At 40.0% G+C, this 27,930-nt stretch overlaps 1 long non-coding RNA gene across 4 annotated transcripts in view; it reads left to right on the top strand.

Moving 5' to 3' along the window:
• The first annotated feature begins 10,510 nt into the window (after positions 1-10,510).
• The window catches only part of LOC104232815 (uncharacterized), a 71,495-nt gene continuing 54,075 nt past the window's right edge, over positions 10,511-27,930 (top strand). For 2 of the 4 annotated variants that reach the window (XR_011407519.1, XR_011407518.1), the window contains exons 1-2: positions 10,511-11,143; positions 11,631-11,734. This is a non-coding gene — a long non-coding RNA (uncharacterized lncRNA). Of the gene's footprint in view, positions 11,144-11,630; positions 11,735-12,981; positions 15,244-15,290; positions 15,665-27,930 lie in introns of those variants that run through there. The other 2 variants (XR_712435.2, XR_712434.2) reach the window with 2 other exon arrangements.

The raw sequence follows: 27,930 nt of genomic DNA, 5'->3' as shown, positions 1-27,930 counted from the left end.
ATTGATTTCAGACTACTATTATGTGAGCTTATTTGATTCTTCCCTTGTCTAATTTGGATCTATTTTCTGACTTGATTCAGTATTGAGTTCGAATCTTTAATTCCTTGATTTACTATGTGTTAGTTGATTTTATTCTTACCTTATTTACCTGAACCGCGTATTTGAAGAACTTCTCTTATGTATTTACCATTTATTGCACAATGTGTTATTGATTTTCTTTCCTTAAATAAAACCCCGCCCTTTACTATTCAAAGTCGACTCCTTAATTAAAGGAAGTCCCTTCTCCTGATTGATTCTGATTTGATACTGAATTATTTTTACCTTACTTACTACCTGTTTTCAAACAATAAATATCCCACTCCTTTTCTTCAAGCACACGAACAATTAGAGTTCAATAAACACACATACTCAAAGCTTCCCTCTCTTTTCTGCTATTTGTGTTACTGCACTTGGGTAAGCCGTGCTTTGGGACCCTAGAGCTCCCTCTGAACTTGGATGCCTGAGGGTTGGCACTTCCACACTGCACTATTCTATTATTATATCAATTATTCAGAATGTTAAGCATTTCCTAGAGTTCTTGAAGCTCCTTGGAACTTTGAAAACATTCTGAGTAAGAGAAGGCCTCGGAATCTGGAATCCGGATTTGGTGAAAGACATGTTATTGGGCATTAAGATTGAATTAGGCTGCTCGAATCTAGTTGTATGTTGTGATGTATTTTTGTTTACTTTCTTTCTTCTGGTTCTGTAATAATCTTGTAAAAAGAACTCGGGGAATATTAGTAAAGGGGTGTGGGAGGGGTTTATATTGCTTGCATGAGTTAAAGGGTAGAAATCATGCCTATAGGATTTTAATGCTTTCAATCACCTAGAGACCATGTTTATAGGCCTTTACATTCCTTTAACTCAATCATTTAGAAATCATGTCTATAAGATTTAATATCGCAAATCAGTAGAAATCCTGCCTATAGGACCTAATAATCGAATAACCCGTTGCACATAGAAATCATGCCTATAGGAAATGCATGAAAACGTTAGGCAAACTGTAGGGTAATCAAATACTCATTTTTTTTCTTAACGGCTTGATAACAGGTATAGATATCCTGCCTACAGGGTTCAAACTCGCCTAATCTGTATAAGCAATAATCTGGAAATTGGATTCAACGTTTTCAACAAATTTGTACTAATCTGTTTATTGCTAGAACTCTTACAAGTATGCAAAATTCTCGATTTCTTTTTTTAAACTTGAATCTCTCTTTGCTAAAACGGTTTTCAATCTGCTGCTTAAATTTTCATCTTAGGAAGCTGTTATATTCAAAACAGTATTCAGTTTGTTCTTACTTTTAAAGTCACTTTACTTTCGAAACTCTTTTTCATAACTCTACTATATTTCAAATCTGCTGATTTCAAAGTTAATTCCGAATTTCTACAATCTCAACTATCTGTTTTAATCCTTTCTGCATTAGGCTTTTTCTGAAATCAGTACTTTCTAAATAATTCATTTAAAGTACTTCAATTCCTGACAATTGGATCCGAGTTGCCTAATGCAGACCTTTTATCTAATTCTATGTGTTAAACTGATCCGTCCGCCGTTTAAGTTTCAATTAAAGACCAAATCAGTATATGCAAGACATGCTAAACTAATTGCTATGTGATTTACGGGGTTTTATGTGAGCATTGCATATTTATTTTATGCCCCGCTTATTTGTTATTTGTTTTGACTGACGCCTTAGTATTTTATCCTTTTAAGCTCCATATATGCCTCCATCCCTTTCCTCCCTTTAGGATTAGAAGTCCAAATACCCCGGGACTGATAGGTTGGGATAGGTACTAGCATGCAATAAGTAAAACGAGACTAATCGCGTTTAAATACCTTAACGGGGTGGGAAGGGTAGAATATGGAGATGATGACGGTGCGCTAATATCTCGTGCGATAATGATTGCTGGGTATTGCACCAAACTGATTCATATTATATTTAAACCTAGGACCCCTTTTCTCCTTCTTTAGTTATCAATGTTTTCTTAAATTAGTGTTTTCTTCAACTAAGCTTTTCTCTTTTCAAAATCACTTGTGTCTTTCTTCTTTCAAAATTTTTCAACTTGTCTACACTTCCTATATGCAAATTTTGCTTGTTTATTCATATTCTTAAAGTCATAACTAAGCACGGTCGGGAACCACACTAGTAGATCTTGAGGGGTGCCTAACACCTTCCCCTCGAGATAATCTCAAGCCCTTACCCGAACTCTGGTTTATCTTTCAAAATCCTTTTTTTAAGTGTCCTAATGCACTATAATCATTAGGTGGCGACTCTTCAAATTCCATATCCCGAGTCCTCGAAAGGGGAATAAGAGTTGTTTTGCCCATAATGTCATAAACCCGATTTCGCCTTCTTTTAGGAGGGAAAAAGGGGGCATCGACAGCATGTTTCTAGCTTGATTTCTGGTTGGGAAAGTTTTAGAGGTTTTTTGGTTGATTTCCTAGTGATTTTGGGCTTACTCAGGCTGGTTTTGAGTCAGTCTTGGTAATCCTTTTTGGTTTTAAACACGTCTGGATTTTTGGTTTATCACTTGGGTCTACTCGTTGTTCTATATTACTGGGCATTGATTACTGCTGTTGTTGTTCGAGTTATTGTTGTTGCTGGCCTCTTTCTTTTCTCATTATATTGCCATTTTCAGGTACACAGCTGTAACCCTGGTCATTTGTAAGCTCAAAACACAAGCATGAATATACATGAAGATTTGAAGCTTTAAGTTTGATCTAGTTTTCTACTGATTTGTATATTAGGATATCTCACTCATTAATATCATGTAAATGTCTGCGGGATGTATAACTGGACAGTTCTTGTAATGGTTTAATCTATGAACTTTCGAATGAACTTTATATCATGTATCTGCTCTTGTCCATTTCGAATGTATAGCTGTAATCAATAATATTTGGTTTGTTTTAGCTTGATTATTAGGTAGTGTATTTCGAATGCATGTCTGTTAGAATCTGGCCTAATAGACTATTTAATTAATACAACAATCTGATTGTAACATCAATGGCTTGAGTTTAGGATTAAGCATAAACATCTAAATTACCTCTTTCTAACTATTGCTCTTCTAAAACCTGTAGTAATATACTTAATTAGATATAATCACTTCACATTTCTGCGTGGCAAATTGTTGAATATGCATGGAATAACTTAAGTAAGTTTCATTAAGTGTTTAGTTCGTTTAAAATCGGAAGGGTGATGTGTTTTGTCGAAAAGAGATCGATAGCCCGTATTTAGGCGGATTGGGCCTCCGCGCCTGAATAAGACGGCCCAGGTCCTGTTTTTAACACTACATTCGTTCGGACCTGGGCCCAGGTTGGTGAATAACCATGCCCGTCTGCGTACTTAGGTTCTGATTTTAAATGGGTGGTGTTCATGACCCAATTGTAAAAGCTCTTAAACCATATAATTAACTAGGACTCCTCCTTTATTTTAGAAACGAACTAAGTAGAACACTATAAATTGCTTTAGGTTTACCCTTTTAAAATAAAAATGAAATGAGCCTCACCAAATAAAGCACCTAGATTGCGGGGCCCTTGATAATTGTATATATAAAAATACTTAGATTTCGGGAGAGGCCGTTTAGCGAGTTTCACGACCATTTCCCAAAATAACAACGCGTTAGTCTCTTTAGGCGCGTATTCAAAATAATATTACCTTCTTAAACCCGGGTGCACATTTATGTGACCCAAATCCAAATCTCAACGAAATCGAAATATGTCGATAATCACGGGTACATTGATTGTGACGTGGTTCGAGATGCATTTCCATGACATTGCAATTCTTTTTTAATGAATGAGACGAGCCTCGGCAAATGAAATACATAAGCTGCGGGGCCCTCTATAAGTGTTTATAAAATTCCTTAGACTTCGGGATGGGCCGTTTAGCGAAAGTTCACGGCCTTCCCCAAAATGATGATACGCTAGTCGCTTAGGCGCGCCTTTAATAATTTACTTTCTTAAACTCGGGTGCACACTTATGTGACCCAAATCCAAATCTCAACAGAGTCAAAATGTGTCGATAACCACGGGTATATTGATGTGACGTGGTTCGAGATACGTTTTCACAACGTTGCAATTCTCCGTTAAAATAATAAGGATAACAATAAAAGCGGTCAAAAGTTAAAATTTGCACATAGGTTCATGATTGTATAAAAATCAGATAATTAAGCCGAATATGACAGTCGAGCGACCGTGCTAGAACCACAGAACTCGGGAATGCCTAACACCTTCTCCCGGGTTAATAGAATTCCTTACTCAAATTTCTGGTTCGCAGACTGTAATACAGAGTCAATCTTTCCCTCGATTCGGATTCAGCCGGTGACTTGGGACACCATAAATCTCCTAAGTGGCAACTCTGAATCTTTAATTAAAATCTCGTTTTGATTAACCTTTAATTGGAAAAACTCCCTCTGCGTCCCTTTGGGGTAGCGCGGACGAAAAGGAGGTGTGACACCAGGCACTCAACCCATTTCTATTCCACCATATCGTATGGCACCAACAGAGTTGAAGGAGTTAAAGGAGCAGTTTTAAGAACTCCTTGATAAGGGGTTCATTCGGTCTAGTGTGTTGCCTTGGGGTGCGCCGGTTCTATTTGTGAAGAAGAAGGATGGCTCTATGAGGATGTGCAATGATTATAGGCAACTGAACAAAGTAACAGGTAAGAACAAGTATCCTTTGCCTCGCATTGATGATTTATTCGACCAGCTTTAGGGAGCGAGAGTGTTCTCCAAGATTGATCTTTGTTTAGGTTATCACCAGTTGAATATCAAGGACTCAGATATTCTTAAGACGACTTTCAGGACCTGATATGGTCATTATAAGTTCTTGGTGATGTCTTTTGGGCTGACCAATGCCCCAGCAGCGTTCATGCATTTGATAAACAACATGTTCCGTCCTTATCCCGACTCATTAGTCATAGTATTCATTGATGATATTCTGGTATATTCGCGTAATCGGGAGGAGCACGCGAAACATTTGAGAGTTGTGTTGCAGAGATTGAGGGAGGAGAAACTTTATGCAAAGTTCTCTAAGTGTGAGTTTTGGCTTAGTTCAGTGGCTTTATTGGGGCACGTGGTGTCCAGTGAGGGTCTTAAGGTTGATCCGAAGAAGATAGAGGTAGTTCAGAGTTGGCCCAGACCGTCCTCAGCCATAGAGAGTCGTAGCTTTTTTGGGTTGGCAAGTTATTACCGTCGGTTTGTTAAGGGATTCTCATCTATCGCATCGCCCTTGACCAGGTTGACTCAGAAGGGTGCTTCATTTGTATGGTCTGATGAGTGTGAGGAGAGCTTTCAGAAGCTCAAGACAGCCTTGACCACAACTCCTATGTTAGTTTTGTCATCAGTTTCAGGTTCATATACTGTGTATTATGATGCTTCGAGAGTTGGTATTAGGTGTGTATTGATGCATGAGGGTAGAGTGATTGATTATGCTTCTTGCTAGTTGAAGCCCCATGGGAAGAACTACCTCATTCATGATTTGGAGTTGGCTTCCATTGTTCACGCATTGAAGATTTGGAGGCATTACTTGTATGGTGTGCCTTGAGAGGTGTTTACTGATCATCGTAGCCTCCAACACTTATTCAAACAAAAGGATTTCAATTTGAGGCAGCGGAGATGGTTGGAGTTGCTAAAGGATTATGATATTACTATCTTGTACCATCCGGGAAGGCCAATGTGGTGGCCGATGCTTTGAGCTAAAAGGCGGTGAGTATGGGGAGTTTGCCATATATTCTAGTTGGGGAGAGACCTCTTGCAGTTGATGTTCAAGCCTTGACCAATCGGTTTGTGAGGTTGGATATTTCAGAGCTCAGTCGGGTATTGGCTTGTGTGATTTCTCGGACTTCCTTATATGATCGCATCAGAGAGCGCCAGTATGATGATCCGCATTTTTTTGTCCTTAAGGACAAAGTTCAGCACGATGATGCCAGAGATGTGACTATTGGTGATGATGGGGTGTTGAGGATGCATGGCCGGATTTGTGTGCCCAATGTGGATGGGCTTTGGGAGTTGATTCTGGATGAGGCCCATAGCTCGCGGTATTCCATTCATCCGGGTGCCGCAAAGATGCATCAGAATCTGAGACAACATTATTGGTGGAGGAGAATGAAGAAAGACATTGTGGGATTTATAACTCGGTGTCTCAATTGTCAGCAGGTGAAATATGAGCATCAGAGACCGGGTGTCTTGCTTCAGCAGATGGATATTCCAAAATGGAAGTGAGAGAGGATTACTATGGACTTTGTAGTTGGACTCCCATGGACTTTGAAGAAGTTCGATGCTATTTGGGTGATTGTGGACCGGCTGACCAAGTTTGCGCACTTCATTCCTATGTGTACTACCTATTCTTCAGAGCGGTTGGCAGAGATCTATATCCAGGAGATTGTTCGTTTGCATGGTGTCCTAGTTTCCATCATTTCATATAGGGGCACTCAGTTTACTTCGCAGTTTTATAGGTCTCTACACCAAGAGTTGGGTAATCAGGTTGAGTTGAGCACAACTTTTCACCCTTATATGGACGGGCAGTCCGAGCGCACTATTCAGATATTGGAGGACATGTTGCGTGCTTGTGTCATTGATTTTGGAGGATCATGAGATCAGTTTCTACCACTTGCAGAGTTTGCTTATAACAACAGCTACCAGTCGAGTATTCAAATGGCTCCATATAAGGCTTTGTATAGGAGGCGGTGTAGATCTCCAATTGGTTGGTTTGAGCCGGGTGAGGCTAGGCTATTGGGGACAGACTTGGTGCAGGATGCTTTAGAAAAGGTAAAGGTAATTTAGGAGAGGCTTCGTACAGCGCAGTCGAGACAAAAGAGTTATGCTGATAGGAAGGTTCGAGATGTGTTCTACATTGTTGGTGAGAAGTTTCTGTTGAAGGTTTCACCCATGAAGGGTGTTATGAGGTTTGGGAAGAAGGGTAAATTGTGTCCTCGGTTCATTGGGCCTTTTGAGGTGCTTCGGAGGATTGGAGAGGTGGCTTATGAGCTTGCTTTGCCACCCAGCTTGTCGAGTGTGCATCCGATATTTCATGTTTCTATGCTTCGGAAGTATATTGGGGATCCGTCTCATGCTTTAGATTTAAGCACGGTTCAGTTAGATGATGATTTGACTTATGATGTGGAGCCAGTAGCTATTTTGGGGCATCAAGTTCGAAAGTTGAGATCAAAGGATATAGCTTTAGTGAAAGTGCAGTGGAAAGGTCGGTCTATGGAGGAGGTTACCTGGGAGACCGAGCGGGAGATGCGGAGCAGATATCCTCACATGTTTGAGGTTTCAGGTATGTTTCTTGACTCGTTCGAGGACGAACATTTGTTTAAGAGGGGGAGGATGTGACGATCCGACCAGTCGTCTTATGAGTTACCGCTTCGTTTCCCCCATTTCTACTTTTTATTGCTTTGTTTATCAGTTCTATGTGTGATCGGGTTGGTTGGCTCGAGTTCTGAAAGGTTTTGGTGAGGTTTGAGGCATTTAGTCTCTTTAGAGGAAGCTGAAGTTGGAAAAGTCAACCGGATATTGACTTATGTGTTAGAGGGCTCGAATGTGAGTTTCGATGGTTCGAATAGCTTTGGGAGGTGATTTGAGACTTAGGAGCGTGATCGGAATGTGTTTTGGAGGCCCGGAGTAGATTTTGGCTTGAATTGGCAAAATTGGAATTTTGGCGTTTTTCGGTTGATAGGTGGGATTTTATATATGGGTCGGAATGGAATTCCGGGAGTTGCAGTAGGACCTTTGTGTCATTTGGGATGTGTGTGCAAAATTTCAGGTCATTCGGACGTGGTTTGGTAGACTTTTTGATCAAAAGTGGAATTCGAAAGATTTTGGAACCTTAGGCTTGAACCCGATGTGTTTCTGTTGATTCGATGTTGTTCGAGATGTTTTGAGGATTGGTACAAGTTAAAATAGTGGTATATGATGTGTTTGTGCTTTTGGTTGAGGTCCCGGGGACCTCTAGGTGATTTTGGATGGTTGGCGGAAAGTTTGGAAGTTGGTTTGGCAGCTGAAGATGTTCCATTGCAGTCATAACTGCACATGCAGCTAGGTGACCGCATGTGCGGTCTCGCAGAAGCAATCGAGAAGGCGCACTTGCGGTGGTGAAGGTGCGATATTTTAACCGCAGATGCCGAAATAGTCAAGTAATTGGAAACCGCAGGAGCGATGGTCTAGATCGCAGAAGCGGTAAAAGGGCCGCAGGTGCAAAAAGCCTCGACTAGAATGTATAAAAGAATTCCTTCGCGATTTTTGAGTTGTTCTTCATCATTTCAACTCAGTTTTGGAGCATTTTGAAAAGGGATTCAGGGATAACGTCTGGAGATAAGATTTGTGAATCTAAAACTCATTTCTATGGTATATTTCACAAATTTGAGCTATAATTATGGAAATTAAGGGTTCAAAATTGGGAACTATGGCTTGGTATTGGAGACCTTGACTTGAGAATTTGAGGGGCCATTTGTGGTCGGATTTTGGGACTTTTGATATGTATGAACTCGTGGGGTGATAAGAAATCTATTGATGTAAATTTTATCGAATTCCGAGATGTGAGCACGGGGGTCGGGTTTTGGTTAATTTCGGAATTTATGTTGTAAATTGATTATTTTCGCATAGGGTTCGTTCCTTTAACATATTTTGACGTTGTGATTCTGATTTTTGATAGATTCGACGCGAGTTGAGGCCGATTCGAGGGGCAAAGGCGTCGGGGGCTAGAGTTTGGACCAGATTAAGGTGAGTAATGATTTTAAATATTGTCCTGAGAGTATGAAACCCCAAATTTCACATCGTTGTACTATATTGAGGTGACACACGCTAGATGACGAGCGTAGGGTCGTGTACCGTTGAGGATTGTGACTTAGTTCGTCCCGAATGACTGTTTTACCGCTATTTGATTGAAAACTATTTGCTATCATTATGTTTTGGGTGGAATACCATATTTGGGCCTCGTGTCAACTATTTGGATCCTTAGGGAATTTCTACTGATATTTCCTCACTATTTTGACTTTGTACTTGTACTCAGTCATGCTATATTCTACTGTTTTCATAACTCAACATGTTTACTCTATTTTAATACATTAAATGATATTTTAAATGATAATTTGGGTTGAGCATCATATTTTACTGTTTCCCGAGTGGATTATGAGATTCTGACTGAGTAAGGGCGAAGACCTGTGTTGTGAGGATACACTGATCTATGATTATGAGGTCGAGGGCCTAAGATTGTACGCCATGAGGTGGCTTGGTTATATTAGGCCAAGAGCCTATTGATTATGCCACGAGATGACTTGATATTGCGCTTGGGTCGTAAGGAGCCCCTCCAGGAGTCTGCACACCCCCAGTGAGCGCGGTTACCCATTGTGAAATGAGATATAGCCCGAGGGGCTGGTGCTGTTCCATGTGTTGCCCGATGGGCTGATTCTGTCGGTATTATGCCTGAGGGGCGGTTCTTTATGTGTTTATCTTTTCTAGCTGCCTGTCATTTACTTGCTTACCTGTTAAAAAGGCATTTTTAAAGAAGCTTAAACTGAACTAAGGTGACTTTACATGTTTTCACTATTTCATTGCTTTCACTGGCTTAATACTGCTTCTTTATAGCCTGTTGATGTGCCTTTACGTGATTTCTTATTGCTTAGTCTTCATTTATTATTATTACTCACTGAGTTTGAGTACTCACTTTATTCCCTGCACCCCGTGTGCAAATTTAGGCGCTTCAGGTCCTGCTTGCGAGGGTTGAGAGCTTCCAGCAGATTTTGGAGTTCACTAGGTAACTGCTCGGCGTTCGTAGCCTAGTGTCTCTCCCTCTTATCATTATTTCTTTCCCTTGTCCTAGTTATGTAATAGTTGTGTAGACTTTTTCAGACTTGTAGTTTTATGATAGATGCTCATGACGGGTGACACCCCGATGTCGGGCTATGTGTATTCCGCAAATCGTATTATTCACCTTTATTTTGAGATTATTATTATGCTAAAGACTTAATTTGAATTATTTTAATTACTTTGTAGACATGTGATTTTTGACCCTCCCCAAGATTTTTTCATATTTTAGCATTTAAATACTTGGTTTAGGCATAATATAGTTATTTCAGTTAATTTGACTCTTTTACTTTATGTCGTCACAAAAATATTTTATTTTATGTATCTTTCATAAAATAAAAAAACAAAACAAAAATAGTACCTTATTTTTATCTTTATATAATCTTAAAAATACAAAAAATATAATAGTTTTATGTTTTAATATAGTTTAGTTTAATTAATTAGAATTAGTTTTTGCATTGTGTAGTATTTTTATCTTATATTAAAGGAAGTTAATTAAGATGTTAGACCATAATTTTAAGAGTTTTAGAGCCCAATTCTTGACTCATTCCTTAAACCCAATACCCAATACCTATTAAGCTAATCCTAAGGACCCTTCTAATCTCTTCTTAGGAACAAAAGATAAATAAAACGGAACTAAAGACCTAAGAGCAAAATAAATAACCTAAACCTAGACTACAAATATCGGGACCTAGACTAACGCCTAAGGGGAGAGCAGCTGAAGAAGGCAGCGCCGTTTTCAGAAAATGAAGAACCCATCCCAAACGATCTCCTTGATCTGGTGAATGAAGAAAAAGAATACAAGCAAAAGGAACTCTTGGGACCTAAAATCAGCGGCAACATACATGAAAGATAGATAGAAAAACTAAAAAATAAGAGGACCATCATTTTCGATCTTCTTTGGTCCCCAAATCAGAAAAAAACGGAACAAAAAAACAAGCCTAAGAGACCTAGAAAAGAGCTGGAAATCAGTCGTCTTCACTAAAGGAAACCACCCCTGTTCTCCAACATCTTCAGCAGTCCCTCCCCGTCGCAGTCACGGTAGCCTGCTCCCCTTCACCCATCGCTGTTTCTGCTTCTTTTCGTTCATAGAAGCTCACCGGAAAACGAGCTGAAACGACCACCAAAGTCAACCTAGACAGCCTGCTTCTGCCCCGTTCTAACACAGTTGACGTTCTGTCCGTTTTCGAGTTTGCCGGCGAGTTTCGATACTCCGTCTGAGGGCTGGTTCATGGTCTTGTCCGTTTCTGCTTGTTCAAGTTGTTAAAAGTCAAGTTTTTTGGATGAGGAAAGGTTGAAGTTTAAAGAGGTCATGTTCTAACTTTACTTATCTTTCTAATTTCCAGATCTTGTGTCATGTTTTTTTTTTGAATTATTTTGTTTGACTGCATTTGTTTCCTTTTGACTGGTTTGCTTACGAGAACTGCTTTCTATTTAGTTAACTGTAAATAACTAGCTGTTAAGCTTTCTATTTTTTCTTGGAATCAAAGGGATATGAATATGGTTTCATTAGAAAATAAGCATATTCGATGAGTATGCTCAGTTGTGGTTGTCATTTGTTCAATATTTAGGAAAAGTTATCTTTATTTGATTCTTCTTTTTTAATGTTAGCCTTTCAATTTGTCTTTATCCAACCAGTTTTACTTCTCTCTCACAGATCTTTCTTTCTGAATCCCTCTGGCTATATCTGCAGTAAATTATTTCCTGCTATATGCTTTATGCTTCTTTCTTCAGTTTCTTCTGTTCTTGTTTTTCTACTTCTCCTAATAAAGGTTTGTCTACCTTTTATACATCAGACATGAAAACTTGAACTTTGGCTTGACTAGTGAAAATTGCATACATGGAAAGAGGAAAAGAAAATGGAGGAGAAAAAGAGAAAGGGGAAGCAAACAACTCATCGGTACGTCATACAATATTTATACATATTAAATCAAAATATTAAGGAGGGGAGCCTTAGCGTAACTAGTAAAGTTGCTGACACATGACCAAAAGGTCACAGATTCAAATATTGAAAATCGCCTCTAGCAAAAAATGTAGGGTAAGACTGTCAACAATAGACCTTGTGATCCCGCCCTTTCTCGGATCCGTCGCATAGCGGGAGCCTTGATGTAACTGGTAAAGTTGATGCCATTTGACCAAGAGGTCACCGATTCGACTAGTGGAAACAACTTCTTGCAAAAGTGTTGTGTAAGACTACGTACAATAGACCTTTGTGGTCCCGCTCTTCCCTGAACCCCGCCCATAGTGGGAGCCTTGACATAACTTGTAAAGTTGTCTCTATGTGATCAGGAGCTCAAAGCAGTGGAAACAACCTCTTACAAAAATGCAGGTAGTACGTACACAGAATTTCTCATAAGTGGTGTCACAATTAATCAATAGACGGTGACTCATAAAAGTTAGCGGAGATGACAAGAGAGATGGAAAATCGAGTAGAGTACCAGCAAGCGAACACATTCGAAAATAGGAAATCGTAAAGGAGTTCACTGAGTTTTTAAATAGATAATTCTTACTAAAATTGAACTATCATGGAATGGACTAATAAAGAAAGTGTAGAAATGTATCATTTTTTTGGAGCGGACTAATAAGGAAAGTGTGTCATCTAAATTGAAACAGAGGGAGTACTAACTTGAACGATTATCCATATATTCCTCCAGAGAAGGCAAAATACATTAACATCCCCTTGAATTTGCTCGTACATATATCATTTAGACACTCAAACAAAGGCATGCTCCAATTGAGCACTTAATCACATGATAAAGTATTTAGATTAGACTTGGATACTAATTAGGAAGAGATACCAGTGTTGGATCCAAAAACGGATAGTCAAGTAGCACTTGTTTACTCCAAATTTAATCTCCAATCTTCTTCCCATAACTCTAAATTAAATTTAACATTTTACGAAGTGTTGAGTACATTTACTATCCATGACTTGTTCATCCCACCATATCTCAATTAATTTACCAACTTTGTGAAAATTCTTAAACACTAAGGGATCCCGGGATAAATTTATACCGTCAACCAAACACAGTATAATTTAATCTCATATCTTATCCCACCTTATCCTGCTTACCAAACGACCCCTAAGGAATCATTCTCAAACCATGGAATCTATTGTATTTATCAATGGTATGGCCTGGTTTTTTGCAGTAATAGACTTCTTTAGGACCAGAGAAATTTGTTTTGGGAGGATTTGTCTGCCCTTCTGATGAGGAACCAGCAGAGAAAGAAGCTGATTCAGGAACATGGTGTGAAAGAGTCTGGATTCAGATTTTTCATCTTGAAGTAGGAGAGAACAAGTTTGACCGATGTTAGGTGTAGGTTTCATCATAGTTATGTTTCTTATGGTACCACTATAAGAGTCATTAAGGCCAATTAAGAACTGATTAAGTTTCAGAGTTTCCTTGTCCTTAATCATTTTTACCTTTCCATCATATTGACAATCACAGCTGCAATAAGAATTATTGTTAAGAGAGTCTAACTCATCCCACAACTTAATAAGTTCAATATCACAGGATCCCTCAGATAGCATACTGAGTTCCTTTTTGAACTGGATAAGTTCATGCCCTCATTTGACTAACCATATCGTTAGTTAAGTTCATTTCAGATCTGATAAGCATATTTGGAATAGATGAAACTGTTAGCTACGTCTGGGGTCAAAGAGTGAAGGTCAATCACAATTGTGGTGCATGTGTTGCAATCGAGGTTCGTGTTATTCTAATCTAGGCTCGACTAACCTCTTGCAATTCACATTATCTTTTTGTACTTGAAACACTGCTCCAGAGAATCATGCTTGGCCGCATCGCGGCCAATGCCCTGTGATCGCGATTAAGCTTGCTGTCACCAGACCTGGCAAGCAAACAACGTTAAGGCAACAATTAACACATTGCTTCAGCTGTTCACACCATCCCAACTACCTTCCATTCATTCCCAAGTTTCCGTTCTACATCTCGACACCTTCAACACAGTTTTTAACCAGTCCAAACCAACAGTTTAGCAAATCATAAGCATCAATTTCATGTAAGATAAAGATAAAAGAAGTAAAGGGGGATTTACGTTGCCACTTTTCCTTATTCCCTTTTATCTTGCTTTTTGCTCTCTTAGATTACAATTTATAAAATCTAATGTCACACCTCCTTTTTCCGTCCCCGCAAGGGGTGAAGGAGTTTTTTCAATTAAAGGACAATCGAAACGGGATTTATTTATTTATTCAGAGTCGCCACTAGGGAGGTTTAAGGTGTCCCAAGTCACCAATTTAATCTCGTATCGAGGAAAATAATGACTCTGTATTATAGTTTGCGAACCAGAAATCTGGATAAAGAATTCTGTTAACCCGGGAGAAGGTGTTAGGCATTCCCGAGTTCCGTGGTTCTAGCACGGTCGCTCAACTGTCATATTCGGTTTGTTTATCTGATTTTATACAATTATGAGTTCATGTGCAAATTTTTAACTCTTTACCGCTTTTATTATTATATTTTTAAAAGAATGTGAACATCGTTTAAAAACATGTCTTTGGATTGCGTCACATGAAATGCACCCGCGATCCGGAACGTATTTTTATTCAATGTTTTGGGATTTGGATTTGGGTCGCATGAAATGCACACCCGAGTTTAAGAAGGTAAGATTATTAAAATGCACGCCTAAAGCGATTAGCGTATTATTATTTCTGGGTAAGATCGTGGAATTTTGCTAAACGACTCATCCCGAAGTCTAAGTAATTTTAATTAAACATTTATCGAGGCCCCCGTAATTTGTGGGTTTTATTGGGCGAGACTCATCTCATTTATTTTAAAAGGATAATCCTAAAGTGCCTACATTTTTTCTATTGAAATTGTCTCTACAAAATGAAAGAGAAAAGGTCTTAATTTATTTAAATGCCTGAGTTGTTATAATTGGGTTTCGAATATGATTCATAAATTTTGAAAATAATGCAAGCAGGGTAGTCCGTTGCCAATGCGGGCCCAGGCTCAACGTGTATGGCATAAACTAGACCTGTGCCATCTTATTCACATGTTACTACCTAGTTACATTATACTAGGCATGTTCACAGTTTGTCAAATTAAAAAAAAATTAGCAATCTAATTTTAATTCTAAACCATTTACATGCTGAAATTAACCAATAGTATTTAACTAAACCACATTCCTACAAGTTCCTAAATGGTCATTTCGTTTGATGAACTAACGTGCTTTTTGAGACATGGTAATCATCCAACAATAACGAATTAACTAGACGGAGTTACTACACCATTTATTTATTTTTAGGCAATATATAGATAGTTCGTCCGTTAAGCAATCGTCAGATGTTCCACTATATATTTTAAACAACTACATGATTCTGATTAGAGTAAGCTAAATAATTTATATATACAAATAAAATTCAGAATATAATTAAAATAAAATTCAGAATATAATTCAGAACTTCAACTCTTCATTTTTCGTATTCATGCTTCATGTTTCAGTTTACAATAACTAGCGTGTCAGTTGTGTACCTGATATTGGAAGCAAAAGAAAAGGGAGATTAGCAGAAATTTAGTAGCATGCAACAACAGCGACACCCAGTAACCAGCAACAACCAGCAATGAGAAACCAGTGACGGATTTTAAAACTCAAGATAAAAATCCAGAAACACCAACAACAATCAACAGACCAAAGCAAAGAGAATTTTTTTCAGATTTGAAAGACTAGCTAATGCTTAACCCTTAATTTCTGAATCCGTATATCAGAATATTTAGATTGTATATCAGGTGTATACTACTCACTCTTTTAATTTCCAGAATGTTTTTATTTGTATTTTTTGGAAGTTTTAATATTTTCGGAATTTTTCTCTCTCTTCAATATTCAGCTCTCTCATTTTTTCCCTCTATCTTATTTTCTGTCCTCCCCCTTTAAAATTGTCCAAGTCCCCTATTTATTACCATCTTTCAGCAATTTTTAAAAATTAAAACCCACTATCTTCCACTCATCTCTCTTTTAATCCCTACTACCTAATGTTTTGTCCCCCATTATATTAAACAAATACATTATCCTTCCCCCATTATATCTTGTTCCCCATGCTTATATTAAACAATTGCATTATTCCCCACCATTATATCTTGTTCCCCATGCTTATATTAAACAAATGCATTATTCCCCACCATTATGTCTTGTCCCCCACCATGTACTATTTTAATATTATTAAAAAAAATTATTTAATCTTAATGGACAAAACACTCAAAATAAATAATTGTTCAGATTTTTAATTCCAAAAATACCCCTCCGCCCTTACTGAAATTATCATTTTACCCCTGAAAATACTGCATTTTACCAATCTAACCCGTCAGCTATAACCAATTCAGCTAATCAATTCTAACCAAAATATAGCAGCTATAACTAATTCCTAATCAAATTTTATGAATAAATTCAAACTAAATGATGAACAACAAAGAAACAACTTGAATTATTTTGACTGAACAATGTTTTTTTTAAACAACAAACCTATTTTCAGATTCACCAACAATAACAAACAAATATATTCAAAGCATGAGCTCAAATTCAAATTAAACTTAAACAAAATAAATAAACAGATTCAAATCACTAAACTCAAATAATCAATTGATCTTCAAATTAAATCCAACAAAATTACAACAAAGATACGTGATTCAAACTAAATCAAAATTAAAAACCAAAACATAAACTCACATTAAATCACTAGATTAAAAACGAACTTCAAACAGAAAATGAACATGAATTAAATATATATTAAACAACAAACATGGATGATTCAAGCGACTAAACTGACATATTTCTATATTACAACTAAATTCTTTTAAACGAATAAAAACAATCGAAGAAGAAATAATTAATTGAATTTCAACTTGAATCTAACAACATTTAAAATTTCTAAAAAAATACATAAAAATACATGAAACAAACTGAAGAAATAATTAATTAAATTTCAATTTAAATGTAATAACATTAAAATTAAACTAACAATTTCTTTTAATAAATAAAAACACATGAACAAACTGAAAAACTAATTAATTAAATTTCAATTTGAATCTAATAACATTAAAATTAAACTAACAATTTCTTTTAATAAATAAAACACATGAACAAACTGAAAAACTAATTAATTAAATGATGAACACGAACAAAACAAGAATCAAACATTTACCGATTTTAGATCCGAGAATATCAAAATAAAATACGGACATAATGAAACTCAAACCCACTAACCGGATCGAAACGACGAAGAACTTGAATGAAAACAAATCTGTCCGGAAACGATTATCGCACCAAAACAATTTCTACGCCGAAGATGACCACGAACGGACGATCGAAGAACTGAAGAAGGAAGCAACGAACAGCAGTAGTAGCGACGAGGTGGAGCTGGGTTTCGACGAAGAAGAAGCAGCAGCGTCCATGGCGACGTGAAGCTGGCAGTAGCAGCACGATGGAGCAGCAGCGACGCAGCAGTTAAGGATGAAGAACGCAGCAGCAGCAGTGTCGGAGAAGAAGAAGGAGACGCGCAGCAGGGAGCTTGACGAGCTCGTCAATGGCGGAGCTTGGCAGGGTGGTCGACGGACTGCTGTGGTTGGGCGAGTGAGCTGGTGTTCAGAAGAAGAAGAAGAAGGAGGGCAGTCCATGGACGAGCTTGAGCTCGCCATGGAGAAAACAAAGCAGCAAGGGGCAGCCATGAGAGCTTGACCTCGATGGTGGTCGTTCATGGCGAAGCTTCGAGGGTGGTCGTCCATGGCTGGTCGTTCAGCTGAGGAAGACGGACGACGGGGCTGGTAAAGGCGCGGGGAAGGCAGCCATGAGAGTGTAGTCTAAAAGCTTGAAGAAAGAGAGCAAGAGAGGGTCGGGTGGGTTTTTTTTCAACAGTGAATGCTTTAGGGTTTTGTTTTTTTGAAATGAAAGATAGGGAAATAGGGGTGTTGGGTCTTTGGGGTTATGGACTGGGTCGACCCGGTTTGGAATGGACCGGGTCGTAGAGGAAGGTTGGGTATATTTGGGCTTGTGGTTCAAAATTGAAGAAGAGGCCTAATTCCGATTTTCTTTTATATTCCTGCTCTCTTTTCTTTTACTTCCTAATTAATAAAACTAAAATTCTAAATTAACTTATAAACTAAATTAACTTATAAAAAATACTAATTAATTCCAAATAACTATTATCACACATTTAAATAGCAATTAACGATAAAATCGCACAATTTAGACGTTAAATGCTAAAAATGCAACGTACATTATTTTTTATGATTTTCTCATTTTTGTAAAACAAACTTAAATAAATACTAAATGAAAATGCGACATATTTTATATTTTTATTAATTTAAACAAATAAACATGCACAGACAAAAATACAAATAATTATACAAAAATACCACAAAAATACAAACATTGCACACAAAGGAAAATTGTTTTATTTTGAATTTTTGGGAGTGATTCTTATATAGAGCGAAAATCACGTGCTCACAGCTGCCCCTCTTTGTCCGAAAACACGAAGGGTTTTCGTGCAAAGATAAAGTGAGCGGATACGAGCGATTTTTGCCCGTTCGAGTACTCCGTGTGAAGCATTTTTTGAAAGATTTGACCGAACCTTTGCTTCAGAGGTTTCCTACATATCCTGGGCTAAACAGGAATCAGGTCAATGTAGTTCGGGAAGTTTTGGTAGCTGGTACTACCATGAGACTGCAATGTTAATGCTATTGCATGCTACTTTTACTGCTTGCTGACCTCCTTATTACACCATGCTACAAAGAAAAATCAAGAAACTAGGCTAGACTACGGATTACAAGATCCCATCTATCTTCCATTTGTTCTTGATGCCTTGCTTTCTTGTCGGCTTGTGTCGATTCCGGTGCTTCTTTCTTCCGAGAACTAACGGGGATGACACCGGCCTCTTGCTTTCCTGAGCACCAGTTTGCATCTTTTTGTTCTGTCCGCTTGAGGATGCGTCTTCCTGCATTAAGCTTTTCGGTGGTTCCTCTGGGGATACAGCTCTCTTCATCAAAATTTGTTATGCCGGGGATTTTTGTTGTAACCTTCAGCCTTCCGGTGGGTTACTGATTTCCAGACCTGAAGTATAAGATTGAAAAGTATTCCTCTCGTTATACAGGTGGGCGCCTGAATACAAAAAACAGAAATGTATTCCCGCATTATACTGATGGGCGCCTAGGACATGAAATGAAAACAGAAATGTATGCCCGCATTATACTGGTGGGCGACCTAGGACATGAAATGAAAAAATAGAAATTTATTCCCGCATTTTACTGGTGGGCGCCTAGGACATGAAATAAAAACAGAAATGTATGTCTGCATTATACTGGTGGGCGACCTAGGACATGAAATGAAAAAACAGAAATGTATTCCCGCATTATACTGGTGGGCGCCTAGGACATGAAATGAAAACAGAAATGTATTCCCGCATTATACTGGTGGGCGCCTAGGACATGAAATGAAAACAGAAATGTATGCCCGCATTATACTGGTGGGCGACTTAGGACATGAAATGAAAAAACAGAAATGTATTCCCGCATTATACTGGTGGGCGCCTAGGACATGAAATTTATTTCCTCGATTCTCCGAGAGAATTTTCACTTGTGGCAGAAAATTTTCTGCCCCAGTTCTGGCGATCTTTCTTATGGCGTGTCTTTCGGCCATCATCAACACTTTATTTTCCTGTTCAAATCAAAGAAAATTTAGGTATTTTTTTTTTAAAATATGGCGAGTGGTCATGTCACTCCTGATGGGGATGATTGTTCCCTTCCCCTTATTGCTGTTTGGCGTTCCCAAAACTTGTTGGGGATGATGTTATTCGCTGGGGATAACATTCTGCTGGGGATGGTTTTTTCATTTTTCCCTTCCCCGTTCTGTATCTCAAAACTTGCTGGGGGTTATTTTGCTGAAGATGGATTTTCCTTTCTTCCTTTCCCACTCTGTGTTGTCCGACCACCTCGGAACTTGGTCGATATTCGTCGGAGTCCTATTGGGGATCCTCTTGGAACTTGGCCCACAATTTCCTCAACATGTTTTTTCCGGTTCTTCCCCGTACTTTCCTTGCCATTTTAGACCAATATTATTCGGCCTGGCAACCAACGTCTTTTGTCTTATTGCCTTGTCTCTGGCCTGCCTTCTTCACATTTTACGTTGTACCATTTTGGCAACTGGTAGTAAGCTCTGAAAGACCTTTCTCAAAAATAAATTTCTGGAAAAAGTCTTTTAAACAAAGAAATGAAAAGATAGAAAAAAAAAGAAAATCTTTCGGAACAAACGATGGGGGAAAGAAAAGAAATGAACTTATCTGGGTGGTATAACCGATTCCAACGATCATGTTGTGCATTCTGGATTAATCAACCCAATCTATTTGTGTCGATCAATCTTTCTGATGTCTTCTCTTGCTGGGGATGAATAGGTGTCCACCTCTTCGCAAAAATGCGGATCCTTTTTGCCAATCTATCTTGTCGCCTCATAGTGCCCTTTGCAGGGTTTTCACTAACAAGACTCTCTCATTTCTCTCAGCTCCCATTGCCTTATGGTGCCTGTGAAAGTTTTCACCGATAAGACTCTCATTTTGCTTCTCTCAGCTCCCGTCGCCTTATGGTGCATGTGAAGGTTTTCACCGATAAGACTCTCTCATTTTGCTTCTCTCAACTTATGTCGCCTTATGGTGCCTGTGAAGGTTTTCACCGATAAGACTCTCTCATTTTGCTTCTCTCAGCTGGGGATTGGAGTGTTGCCGGTAAGATCCTCTCTGCTGGGAATTCTTATGGCTATCAATTCTTTCAGCTCATGATCCTCATTTAGTCGGGGACCGGCGTGTTATTCTCGGCTTTCATTTGCCTGTCTTGGCACCCCTCAGATACTGATCGGGAGGTCTTTTTTGGACATCAATATGGGTTTTAGAAGAAAAGGATATAAAATTCAAAATAACTTTGATGGGTAAAACATTACAACTCTTGGAATCAAATTTTTTTTTTTCAAAATTTAAAAACATAACTTCTGCCCCAGTTTTCTTGCTTGGGGATTTTTTTTGATTTTTTGTTACATTATGACCGAGCCGTGAGGCGCCTACGTATCCTCTTTGAGGAATCAGGTCGAACGTAGTTCACTCGATTCCTTAGTTTTTCTTGCGACCTTCCTCTTTTTTTTTTTAATTATTATTTTCTCTTTTTTCATTTTTTCTTTTTCATTAATGATTCCAAGAGAGGGGTATAAAAGGATAAGTAAGGCTCAAAAGGGTAAAACAAAGGTTAAAAGTGTTTGGATAGAAGAAAGAATTGCCTCCGTCATTTCATTATCCGATAAGCACCAAGTACAAACAAAATAAACAACAAAAGAAATTACACATAATATCTTTTGACTGCATCAGAATTGATAGCCATGTCGATGCATCTTCCTTCGACATCTGTCAGACGTAAAGCGTCGTTGGATAATACTCTGGTCACAATATACGGCCCTTGCCAATTCGGGGCGAACTTGCCTTTTGCCTCGATCTGATGTGGGAGGATCCGTTTCAATACTTGTTGCCCTACTTCAAATTTCCTAGGGCACATCTTCTTATTATATGCTCTTGCCATTCTCTTCTGATATAATTGGCCATGGCATACTGCTGCCAATCGTTTTTCATCAATTAAGCTCAACTGCTCCAGTCGGGCTTTGACCCATTCATCATTATCAATCCCGGCCTCAGCGACAACCCGAAGGGATGGAATTTCAACTTCTGCTGGTATTACTGCTTCAGTTTCGTATACCAACGAATAAGGAGTTGCACCTACTGATGTACGAACAGTAGTGCGATAACCCAACAATACAAACGGTAACTTTTCATGCCACTGTCTGGACCCTTCTACCATCTTCCTCAATTTTTTTTATATTTTTGTTGGCTGCCTCAACTGCACTATTCGCCTTGGGACGATACGGGGTGGAATTACGATGTGTAATCTTGAACTGTTGACATACTTCTTTCATCAAACTGCTGTTAAGATTAGCACCGTTGTCCGTGATGATCACTTTCGGGATCCCAAATCTACAGATGATATGGGAATGGACAAAATCCACCACCGCCTTTTTGGTCACTGACTTGAAAGTCTTGGCCTCCACCCATTTGGTGAAATAATCGATGGTTACCAGAATGAACCTGTGACCGTTTGAAGCTGCCGGCTCAATGGGTCCAATGACATCCATGCCCCACGCAACAAATGGCCATGGTGCTAACATTGTATGCAATTCTGTCGGCGGAGAATGAATCAGATCTCCGTGTATCTGACACTGATGGCATTTTCGCACGAAACTGATACAATCATGCTCCATGGTGAGCCAATAATATCCCGCCCGCAGAATCTTCTTTGCCAATACATACCTGCTCATATGGGGCCCACAGACTCCAGCATGTACATTTGTTATCACTGTCGTGGCTTGACTAGCATCTATACATCTCAGCAATCCCAAATCTGGGGTTCTTTTGTACATCACTCCTCCACTGAGGAAGAATCCATTTGACAATCGCCGAATGGCTCTTTTTTGATCTCCGGTGGCCTGCTCCGGGTATATCTCCATCCTGAGGTACTCCTTGACGTCATAAAACCATGGCTTGCCATCCACTTCTTCCTCTATCATGTTGCAATAAGCATGTTGATCACAAACCTGAATATGCAACGGGTCAACATGGATCTTGTCTGGATGGTGCAACATCGATGCTAAAGTGGCCAAAGCATCAGCAACCTTATTGTGAATTCTTGGGATGTGTCTGAACTCCACTGATCGAAATCGCTTGCTCAGATCGTGCAAACATTGTCGATATGGTATACGCTTTAAATCCCGTGTTTCCCATTCACCCTGGATCTGATGTACCAGAAGGTCCGAGTCTCCCAAGACTAAGACATCCTGGATATCCATGTCTGCAGCTAAACGTAAGCCCAAAATGCATGCCTCATATTCAACCATGTTGTTGGTACAATAGAAACGTAACTGAGCTGTAACAGGATAGTGATGTCCTGTTTCAGAAATAAGTACCGCTCGTATTCCAACTCCTTTTGCATTCGCAGCCCCATCGAAGAAAAGCTTCCAGCCTTGTTCCTCAGTCAGTTCTAACTCCTCTATATGCATCACTTCTTCATCTGGAAAATACATCCTCAAAGGCTCGTATTCTTCATCAATAGGATTCTCAGCCAAGTGATCGGCCAATGCTTGGGCTTTCATGGCCGTCCTCGTCACATAGACAATGTCGAATTCTGTGAGTAATATCTGCCATTTTGCCAATCTTCCTATGGGCATAGGCTTCTGGAAAATATACTTTAATGGATCCAGGCGTGAAATAAGGTAAGTAGTATGTGACGACAAGTAATGCTTAAACTTCTGTGCTACCCAAGTTAGAGCACAACATATCTTCTCAAGTTGAGTGTACTTATTCTCATAGACTGTAAGCTTCTTGCTGAGATAATAGATGGCTTGCTCTTTTCTTCCTGTGATGTCGTGTTGCCCCAACATGCAGCCAAACAAATTCTCCAGGACCGTTAGATAAAGGATTAATGGCCTCCCCGGCTCAGGTGGAACTAACACAGGTGGATTGGATAAATATCCTTTGATCTGGTCAAATGCCTCCTGACATTCTGCCGTCCATCCTATCGCGGCATCTTTCTTCAGTAACCGAAAAATGGGTTCACAGGTTGCTGTGAGTTGAGCAATAAATCTGCTGATGTAGTTCAACCTTCCCAACAGACTCATTACTTCTGTCTTGTTCTTCGGCGGTGGCAAATCTTGGATAGATTTGATCTTTGACGGGTCCAGTTCAATACCTCGCCGACTGACGATGAATCCCAACATCTTTCCAGATGGAACACCAAAGGCACATTTAGCCGGGTTAAGCTTAATATCATACCTTCTAAGTCTTTGAAAGAACTTCCTTAGGTCTGCTACATGGTCTTCCTGATGCTTAGACTTTATGATCACATCGTCCACATACACCTCGATTTCATTATGGATCATGTCATGAAACACGGTAGTCATTGCTCTCATGTACGTTGCCCCAGCATTCTTCAAACCAAATGGCATTACCCGGTAGCAATAAGTTCCCCACGGCGTAATGAAGGCTGTCTTTTCCGCATCTTCCTCATCCATCAGAATTTGATGATACCCAGCATAGCAATCTACAAAAGATCCGAGCTCACGTCCGGCGCAATTGTCGATCAAGATATGGATGTTGGGTAAAGGAAAGTTGTCCTTTGGGCTTGCCCTGTTCAGATTGCGGTAATCGACACACACCCTGATCTTCCCATCTTTCTTTGGCACCAGCACCACATTAGCCAACCAATCAGGATATCGAGTGACACGAATAACCTTTGCTTGCAGCTGTTTGGTTACTTCTTCTTTAATCTTCACACTCATATCCGTTTTGAACTTCCTCAACTTCTGCTTGATGGGAGGACATGCTGAGTCAGTGGGCAATTTATGAACCACTAAATCTGTGCTTAACCCCGGCATGTCATCATATGACCATGCAAAAACATCTTTGAACTCAATAAGTGTTTTGATCAATTCTTCACTGATATTTGGTGCAATGTGGATGCTTATTTTAGTTTCTCTGATATCGTCGGCATCCCCTAAATTAATGGCTTCTGTGTCATTTAAGTTGGGCTTGGATTTTCCTTCAAACTGGCTTAACTCCCTATTTATCTTTTCGAAGGCTTCATCCTCATCGTATTCCGATTCATTATCATAATCGACCTCTTGTATAGTTAGTTCGGAATCAGATTGATCTTTTAGATTAGGTTGAAGATCCGTTGTGCATGCCATGTCGTTAGAACCAGTATGAAAAGAACTGTTCAGAAAAAGACACGAAGGAAACAAAATTAAAAAAAAAACATATAAAGTAAGGCATAAAGAATTTTTTTTTGTTTTATTGAATTATGGGATAACAAGGTTTCACACTTTGTTGAGCAGTAATAGAAATAAAAAGGAATCTGGATTACAACCCTGGAATAATCCAGAAAACAAAAAGGAAAATCAGATCCAACTACTAGGACTCCCTCCGAGTAGGAAGAGGAGTAGCTGTCCAATTGTTGACATTGGCCCTAGGCCCCACAAACTGTATGTCTGCCTTACTGGAACCCTCTCCAGCTTCTATTGTGTTGACATCTGCGAACATTCTTTCTAAGCCCTCATCCAAATCTCCATCTGGCCCAATCAATGGTCCACGAATTTTCGGGACTGACGACCTTGTGACACCTGCTCTAACAAAAGATCTAGAGAGACGCGGAACTGGCTTGGGAAGAACCCAAACTTTCTTCTTCATTTTCCGAGCTCGCTTTATATCTGCTGCAGTTGGTTTGAATCCCAATCCGAAAGTCTCTAAATTCTTGGGCAAAGAGACAGGTTGAACAATTCCCTGGAGCTCAGCCCCCATACCTTTTCCTGGCACGAACCCATTACTTAGCATCTTTGAAACTATCATGACGGTTGCGGAAGCTATCCTGGGGTGTGGAATGCTTTTACCCTCGGGAATCTTGTTTGCTGACAATGCATCAAAAATCTGGTAAACCCAGGGACCTTTGTCATCGTTGGTTTCTATGAATGGCACAATGGCACCTCCCATGGTGCACGCAGTGTCTTCCCCATGCAGCACGACATCTTGTCTGTCTCATTCAAACTTGACCATTTGATGCAATGTGGATGGCACTGCTTTGGCCGCGTGGATCCACGATCGTCCCAACAAAAGGTTATAAGATACCACGACATCCAATACCTGGAACTCCATAGTAAACTCGACCGGGCCGATGGTCAACTCGAGTATAATATCCCCCACGGTGTCTGTTCCACTTCCGTCAAATCCTCGGACGCAAACGTTGTTCTTGTGGATTCTATCATGGTCAATCTTCAACTGGTTCAGTGTGGATAATGGACAAATATTGGCACTTGAACCGTTATCCACCAACGCTCGAGTAACTGCCGCATCTTCACATTTGACAGTCAAGTAGAGAGCTTTATTATGTTCTGTGCCCTCCACTGGCAAATCGTCATCAGAGAACGTTACCCTGTTTACCTCAAAATTTTTGTTGGCAATCGTTTCAAGGTGGTTCACTGAAATTTCATTGGGCACATGAGCTTCATTTAGTATCTTCATCAGGGCCCGGCGATGCTCGTCCGAATGGATCAATAGTGATAACAACGAGATCTGGGCCGGTGTATTCTTCAATTGTTCAACAACGGAGTAATCCTGCACTTTCATCTTTTTTAGGAATTCCTCCGCCTTTTCTTCTGACACGGGTTTCTTTGTTACTGCTGGGTTGGACCTTCTCAACTCCACGGGAGTAAAACACCGTCCCGATCGAGTCAGTCCCTGCGCCTCACAACTATCCTCCTCCACTTGCTTTCCTTTGTACATTACCACTGCCTTTTCATACTTCCAAGGCACGACCTTGCTATCAATCACTGGCAATTGGACTACCGGCTTTATGATGACCGGTTCCCTGTAGATCCCTTTCACAACAACTACGGGTGCAGATGATGCTCCCGATACTACCAACTTGGCTGGCTCTGGTTTCTTTGTAGTGGTGGATGGATTCTTCCCTAATATTACCACTGGCTTGACATCTTCCCCCTTCAACTGTACCCCTGCTTCCCCACCGATCGATTTTTCTTTCGGAGTGGCACGGATCATCATCACTGTCTGTGAAGGTTTCTTTGGCTCCCCTCATTCGTGCACAAGCTCGATCATGTGGGCTTCGTGTTGCTTTGGCAATGGGTTCTGGTTAATGTTGGGTGCCTCCGGTGCCTGTACCTCGATTTTGTTGGTATCAATAAGATCTTGTATCGCATGTTTCAACCTCCAACATTTCTCGGTATCATGTCCGGGAGCACCCGAACAATATTCACATCTTACCGAGTGATCCATAATTTGGGGTAAGGGATTTGGCAACGTAGGCTCAACAGGATTTAATAAACCCAACTGCCTTAATTTGTGGAACAAGGCAGTATAAGTTTCTCCCAACTCAGTAAAGGTTCTTTGCCTCTGCAGTCTTTCATTTCTGGAAGCCGGATTTCCTCTGAAACCCATCCTTGGAGGGTTCCTGTAGGCTCTTGGCGGTGGATAAGTGTTTTGTGGTGGTGGGTAGGTATTATGTGGAGGTGGGTATGTATTGTAGGGAGCTGGCGCGCGCCATTGCGGGCGAGCCGAGGGTTGAGTATATGTCTGGGCTTGATGGACGGAAAAATGTTGTTCTTGTGGTGGGTAGTAGGGTTGTGGAAGGTAATTTGGAATGTGTGGGTAGTTTAGATGATGGGGTCTAGGTTGGTAATAAGGGGAAGGACCTCTAGATCTGGACGGTTCCTGTAGGCTCTCGGCGGTGGATATGTGTTTTGTGGTGGTGGGTAGGTATTATGTGGAGGTGGGTATGTATTGTGGGGAGCTGGCGCGCGCCATTGCGGGCGAACCGGGGGTTGAGTATATGTCTGGGCTTGATGGACGGAAAAATGTTGTTCTTGTGGTGGGTAGTAGGGTTGTGGAAGGTAATTTGGAATGTGTGGGTAGTTTAGATGATGGGGTCTGGGTTGGTAATGAGGGGAAGGACCTCTAGATCTGGACCAATTGCCTGCCTCTATTGTTGTGACCTCCTCTCTCCTTTTCTTTCCGAGCGCACCTCCCGTGTCGCTCTGAATGGCCTGAGTCGTTGCCTTAATTGCCGAGTAACTCAGGATCTTATTGGACTTAAGTCCCTCTTCTATCATACCTCCCATTTTCACCACTTCATTGAAGGATTTGCCAACTGACGTCACCAAGTGACCGAAGTAAGTCGGCTCTAAAGTTTGTAGAAAGTAATCTACCGTTTCTCCCTCTCTCATTGGGGGATCAACTCTGCTGCCTGTTCTCTCCATCGGAACCAAAATTTCCGAAAGCTCTCTCCGGGTTTCTTCTCAAGCTTTAGCAATGTGAGACGGTCTGGAACTATCTCAAGGTTGTATTGGAAGTGTCCTGCGAAAGCCTGTGCCAGATCATCCCAAGTGTACCACCTGCTCGGATCTTGTCTTGTATACCACTCTAATGCCGACCCGCTCAAACTCTGACCAAAGTAATCTATGAGTAGCTCATCTTTGCCCCCCGCTCCCCTCATTTTGCTACAAAAG

The sequence above is a fragment of the Nicotiana sylvestris genome, chromosome 5 (genome assembly GCF_000393655.2).
Source record: "Nicotiana sylvestris chromosome 5, ASM39365v2, whole genome shotgun sequence".
Classification (NCBI taxonomy): domain Eukaryota; kingdom Viridiplantae; phylum Streptophyta; class Magnoliopsida; order Solanales; family Solanaceae; genus Nicotiana; species Nicotiana sylvestris.
The sequence above is the reverse complement of the archived record's forward strand: the minus strand, read 5'-3'. Positions and strand labels throughout refer to the sequence as shown.